The sequence below is a fragment of the Perca flavescens genome, chromosome 11 (assembly GCF_004354835.1).
Source record: "Perca flavescens isolate YP-PL-M2 chromosome 11, PFLA_1.0, whole genome shotgun sequence".
NCBI classification, from domain to species: Eukaryota; Metazoa; Chordata; class Actinopteri; order Perciformes; family Percidae; genus Perca; species Perca flavescens.
In genome coordinates, this window is record NC_041341.1 from 34731629 (window position 1) to 34738823 (window position 7195).

The 7195-nt window shown below is 35.9% G+C and overlaps 1 long non-coding RNA gene across 1 annotated transcript; it reads right to left on the reverse strand.

Moving 5' to 3' along the window:
• Positions 1 to 384: 384 nt before the first annotated feature.
• LOC114564139 (uncharacterized) lies at positions 385 to 3599 on the reverse strand. Its single transcript, XR_003693728.1, has 3 exons — positions 3439 to 3599; positions 2439 to 2481; positions 385 to 1414 (listed from the first exon to the last, which is right to left on the reverse strand). It is a non-coding gene; the product is annotated as an uncharacterized LOC114564139 (long non-coding RNA).
• Between the last annotated feature and the right edge of the window lie 3596 nt (positions 3600 to 7195).

The following is a 7195-nucleotide window of genomic DNA, read 5'->3' on the forward strand; positions in this document are numbered from 1 at the left end:
CTTAAGTATATTTTGTTCATACTGCTATCATACTTATAATTACTATAAACTATGTTAATTTAGTATGCCTCTGTGATATTTCAAGTGATCTACAAATGCACTTCATAACTATCTCTAGTGCTTTTAAAGTGTCCCACTATGACAATAATAATGTGTTTGTAGTGAAGTTCAATTACAACCTAAACATCATAAACACGTACTTTCAGTGCAATGTTATTATAGTGTAAGGTAGAAACAAATTGTTTGAAGTATATTTCATCTGTACTTTTATCCCCATTTTGTTATACTTAAGCATGAATGTTGCTATTACACTACAAGTGTATTATATTACAATTCAGTTCAAGTGCATTACATCAACAGATTATAAATTGCATTTCAGAAAAGGATCTTTATTATTGACACAAAAGTAAAACACAAAAGCAGATATTGGCAAAAGCAGGACCCTTAAACAGTAAAGGCAGCGTAAAGAGAAAAAAAGAAAGAATATGAGCGATATCCGCCGTGCTCGGACATACGCCGCTGTGGACGATGTCTTCCAGTTCTAGTGTTAAAAATAAAAGTTTATTGATCTTTGAAAAAGTGTACCTGCATTATTATGCCATTATCATTATATTAGATGAAAATGGTCTCAGGACGACAAGATTATGGTTTATCACAATAATTTCTGGGACAATTTATCGTCCAGCAAAACTTGTTATCGTGACAGGCCTACTCGCTTTATACTGGACCAATGTTGAAGATCGTTGTTCCCATTAGTAACAACAACAGAGGAACATAGGGTCCAAGTTGAAAAACCCGAAGTTACCCTTTAAATTGTGCACTCTGTTTTCAAAATAGTTTTTCAAATGACAACATTTTTTAACCCTGTGTAAAAAAAAAAATTCCATCTGGTATAGCAGTACCAAAGATGCCTGTTGGTCTTTAATGGAGTCTGTTTTCTAGAGAGAAAACTTTTGCTTGGTTTACAAAAGGTTATTTCCATGCAGCTCCATGCAAATCCTGTCCAGTTAATTCAAACAAAAACAAAAACTAGTCCAAAGAGTACAGCCATACCAACGATGCCTTTAGGGACAACTACGCTGTTTGGTTGACGGCGCAGTCTCTCTGGCCCTTTCACTGGAAGAGCCTGTTTTTTAGAGCAAGTGCTTTGTTGGTAAGTTTCCCTCCATCAAGTTCCATGCAAATCTTTTGGATCGAAGGCGAGCAGGGTAGCTGAAGTTCAGGGCATACTGTACATTAGTCCAAACAGCGTAACAACAGGTAATGCTACATTATAAAGATCTTGCAACATCTTGATGCCTTCAAGGACAATACCAATGTCCCCTGGTTCATCACTTGAAGCATGTTCTTTAAGAACATAAATCCCAACACTGGTTTCTTCAGTGGCCTCGTTGATGGCGTCTTCATCCATGCCCTATTAAAAAAAGAAAAGAAAAAGGCAGTCAATAAGACCAATCGAGAAACAAATACACAAGTATTAAATCATAAGGGAGTAGTAAGTAGGGCTAACGATTTTAGAAAATAATCTAATTGTGATTTTTTTCCACAAATATTGTGATTGCAATTTAATATGCAATAATTTTTAAAGCTCTTTGTCTTCTGTATTATATATATAACACAAGATTAGATAGATTAAGATTATTTCCTGGAGGCCAGGTCTGGATGTGATGATGAAATTAGGTGATGCATGAATTTATATGAATGACATTTTATTTAACTACTTCAATCACAGTAGTATATTGAGCACTGACCAAGCCTGGTGTAAACATTTATATGAAAGTCAGAAACAAATCACACAAACTAAAGTGCAGATTGCAAAAATATGTGGATTTACCACACTTAGTAGTACTTAGATTATTTAATTATTATTAACTGTAATAAACATAAATAAACATGTGGATTGCATTGTTTTTTTTGAACACACTACACTTTGAAGTCAACTGGTTTGTACACTGTCCTATGGGTACATATTTCTCTAAGAATATTACAACATGGTTACTACAAAGGTACTAGCCTTGCTGTCAACTCCAAACACGTAGGAAAGAGATTGACAGTAAAGACAAAGAAAGATACAAATATGAAGATAAGTAAGAAAATAAATAGAGGAAAGGTTAAAATTGAGACAAAAAGATGAATATAGTAGGAGAAAGATGAAAAATAAGTAGACGTTGGGCCTTGCCGTTCTTGCCAATAAATTGTGGTATGTAAAATATAACCTATAACATTACATAACCTTTCCACAATTCTAAAATCTTAATGTTTTTCAAAAAAAGAAGAAGTTTCTGAAACTGTTAAAGTTTAAATTGGCGATATCTGTGAGAGTAGGTCCATTTTTATTTGTAAACAATTGAGAAACAAATAAATGTTTCCATCTGTAACTTTCAATTTTTTTAGGAAATATACAAAGAAAAAAGAAATATGACACTGACAGCACTTACCTTACTTAACGCATTTGATTGTGTATGCTGTTCAAATAGGATCCTATGAAAGAAAACATTTAGAATCAGTGAGGTGAACCAAGCACATTGACTCAATAATTAAAAGACCACACAAAATATAGCACACAACAAAGACACAAAGGGGGTCTAAAAATCCAGTTTGAGTCCGACCTTAAAAACGCTGCTTCATTTATATGAAAACTTAATGATTTATGGAGGGCTTCTTTAGTGTGCAGGAGTGGAGAGAGATTTAGGAAAATGACATGGTTAAAAAAAAAAAAAAAAAAAAAGAGTTCCCATACACTGTGCTAACGTTAGTTGCCCCGATACATTTTCATGTCAGCAGCACCCTCCCGCATATAACCGACACACACACACACACACACACACACACACACACACACACACACACACACACACACACACACACACACACACACACACACACACACACACACACACACACACACACACACACACACTAACTGAATAACTTTTAGCTACAACACTCGTTCGTTCTTACACAACGTTACATTGAACTTGTAAGCCTGTGGTCTTAGCTAGCTAACCTTAGCTATTAGCAAACCAACATATAACGTTATGCCCAAACAACTTGACGGACCTTTTTTTTTTGTTACATAAAACGTAACAAAAAACGTTACAACAGCATCAATGTAATCTAAATGTTGCGAACTAAACCCGACCACTTAACACTCATTCTCATGAGGCTGACTGGCTCCTCTTCACCGGCTGCCATTAACATTACGTTAGCTACATTGAAATACCATTGTTAGAAGCAGGACCGTCAGGGGGAGAAACACAATTATTAATGCTAAATTAAGTAGTTACTAGTTAGTGATGGTATTAGCTAACTTAGTTACAAGAAAACCGATATATTTATAGAATGCACAATAAAAGTGAACGGACTTTTGTAACCGTTACATGCAGTACAAAAACATTATGAACATGAACAAAATCATTTTTATTGATGTTAACTTACTTTTTCGTGAAGAAGACAACACATGGCTGCTGTAGAATTAATCCTGCACGCAGCCAACACATACTCAACATTCTTCTTCACATTCTTCTTGTTTTGGCGATGTCCTTGTTGAAACAGTTATTATAGACAGTATATAAACGGTTGGTGTCAGTGCCCGAAAAGTGCCACCTACATTTCCTGGCGCCATTTGATTCAAATATACCATTTCCGGTAGTGACCAAACTTAATTCGATCATTTAAAATTTTCAATTCAATCAATTTCAATCAACGCAAAAGGAATCTATACAAAAACACATGAAGTCTACAAGATTGAACCATGTTCTTGAAAGGAATATAAATGAATTGCGTAGCATATTCTAAATTCATTTTTGTAAATTCAAAGACCTGCTATTTCCCATTTTTTCAGTGTACTTTGACATGCTAATAAAAGTACACTTATATTTAGTGCACTTTGTTTACAGTGTACTAAGATTACACTACTGATGAAGTGAAATTAGTGTACACTTTCAAAAATTATACTAACTCTGTATTAAAAATAAGTGTACTTACTATAAGTGTACACTAAGTTACCACTATACATTTTTGTATTTTAACATATTTTATGAAAGTACTCTGATATGCCACTAAAAATACACTTATTTTAGAGTGTACTGTATAAAGTGTACATAAGTCACACTTCTAATGAAGTGAGATCATAGTACACTTTAAAAAAGTATACTAACAATTAATTTCCAAAAAATATACTTCCCATAAGTACACTGAATTGCCACTCTAAGTATGTCAAATTTAATACCCAAATAAACTTCTATACAATTTAAAATACATTAACAAAAAAGTACACTTTCAAAAAGTACATTTAAAAAATAATTTGATTACTGGTAAATTAGTATACTTACTTTTTGGACTCTGAAGTTGAACTTAATTACATCTATTTTGAAGTATACTTTTAAAAAGTACATATTAAATACTCTTTAAATAAAGCACAACAAGTAGAAGCATACTTGTTTTATACTTCATGTACTTCATTCATATTTCTAATACACTAAAGTATACTACTTTTTTACCTGGGATCACTAGAGCCTTGGAGGGGTTGACCTCTCTAGCCAACGAACTAGCAGAGAACTCGGGTGTGGCTGAAAACCCCATCACCAGTTGGCTGGAGGACGTTTTTGGCAAATACAAAGCAATTGTGCTCTCCATGCTTATGTCCGTGGCAGTGTTTGTGGGCATATTGGTGTGTTGTGGATGCTGTTGCATCCCTTGTTGTCGCACTCTGGTGAACAGATGGATTGATGTGGCTCTGACCAAAAAATATCCCCAGAAAGATGCTCCTCCAGCCTACTCCATGCCCCTGTTGGGGATGGAGGATGGTGATGAGACTGATTCGGACAATGAAGGAAGTGAATCACCAATGTAATGCTATGCTATATTAATCTTGCTTCTTCTTCCCCTATTGCGGCCAATTATTTACCAGTTTGAGGGCCATATAATCCTAAACTTAGTAGTATTCACAACTGAGGTGTGAAAAGGGGGATCTGTAAGAAATAAAAATAATCAGTCAAGCTGGCTATGCTTTATGAGGATACAAATCATAGTTGCATTATAGTTGTGTTTAGTGGAAGAGCACTGTGACAGCTTAGTCATGCAAAATGAGAAAAGGATACTGTTGTACGTGCAGAAAGCAGCACTGAATGACGGTGGTCAGAAAGCAACAAGAGTGCAGCAACAAAGTTAATATCAGTTTGATATCAGTTTGACTATGAGAATAAGTTACTCCTCAACCTGTGACAGGCAACAGCGGCGCATTGTTCTCTCTGACCATCAGCATAGTTAAAGTCTGCCTAAGAACTGATGAAGAGGGCGTGTGCCAAAAGACTGGGACCAGTCTGTGCACCAACCAGGGGAGGCTAAGTCTAAACCACGGTACTCCTCCGACTTTTAATAAACAAATCAAAATGCTCTTAGAGACTGATATATGAATTCATGTATAAGCCAGAAAATTCAGTCTGATGAGAGAAGCCTGTGTGCCTGCTCAATTGGACCCGTGTACACGTTTATGCTCTTATGATTTTACTTAAATAAATACTTGTTAAACTTTTAAATCTTCTCCTTGCCTACTTAGTGGATTTTGAAACGCACAAAGTGGTGACCCCGACGCGATACACTAAGTGGCGCCAGAGGACTTTCCCCCGAATCGAGCACATATGTCGAAAGTCTAGCCGCGAGGTTTCCCCATTGGAATGAATGGCAAACAGAGCTATAGCTAACTTCTCATAAGGAGAGCTCTCCAGCTCACAAAAAATGATTAAATTGTAATCGGTCAAAAACGTTAGCTTTGTAAGACCATAGAGTATGTGTTATATAAATACCATGACGAAATTCAAAGTGTAAATATATGCAATGTATGTCGAAAGTCTAGCCGCGATGTTTCCCCATTGGAATGATGGCAAACAGAGCTATAGCTAACTTCTCATAAGGAGAGCTCTCCAGCTCACAAAAAATTATTAAATTGTAATCGGTCAAAAACGTTAGCTTTGTAAGACCATAGAGTATGTGTTATATAAATGTCAAACGAAATGAAGGGACTAAGACGTGTCTTAGTCCGGTCCCTTCATTTCGTCATGGCATTTATATAACACATACTCTATGGTCTTACAAAGCTAACGTTTTGAGTTGATATTTTAAGATGCAGCTGCATCTTAAAATATCAACTCGCGAGTTTTATTTGGATTGTTGTAGCCTACACTTTCTACCGGTTATATTCCTGTTTAACTATAGGCCTACCAGTATTCTCTAAAACAGTCTCTGACTGTACTTCCTCATTCTCAGCTTTATTAGGTCTACTCTCAGCTTTATTAGGTCTACATGTTTCCTGTATCGACGGCAGTGGTTTAGCTCAGTGGTTACTTCATCTCCTCAAATGTTGAACCTAACTCTACCAGAGTTCGAACCACGGGCGCTGTCCGCTGTTTTGTTTTTCCTTCTCCCTGTACACCGCGGTGTCAGGCACTTGTTTTTTCCACCTCTTTTAAAAAACTGAAAAAAAAATGAAGTCATTTTTAAAAGCAACACAATTGAGAATACTAACCTTAAAAAACGATATTTGCGAAAAACATACTTAGGCTAATTACATGGATAATTCTGGTTAATTGTTTTGCAATGAACTTCCTTTTTGGCAACGTGTTCCCTCCTATTTCCCCTCTCGTTTAAAGTAGCCTACTGCCCACTCAGGTTTGTAAAGAATAAAGGTGTCTCCCTTTGTTTCCTGCTCCCTAACTTTACTTTTTCCTTCAGATTTAGTTTTATGTTTATCTCAATGTCTCTTCTTTTAACAACTTATTTTTGCCAACGTATCCACCTTTTCATAAAGAAGGATGTATTGCACATTACATTCTAATATACAATATAGGTTTAGAGGAGACCTACTGTGCTCAGGAGTCCCCTGACATTACACTTGTGGAGTAGGCTACTCCCTGTTGTATAGGCCTATTGGAAGTAATTAAGTTATAAGCAGGCCTGCAAACAGGAAATAATTATTAGATGACTGTAGGCTATTTAACATAGAGAAACATTTTATAGGCTACATCCTAAAATATATCAACTCGCGACTTTTATTTGGATTGTTGCAGCCTACACTTTGTACCGGTTTAACTATAGCCTACCAAGATTATGTAAACCAGCCAATGACTGTACTTCCTCATTCTCGGCTTTATTACGTCTACATGTTCCCTGAGCATACTGCAGCGGTTTAGCTCAG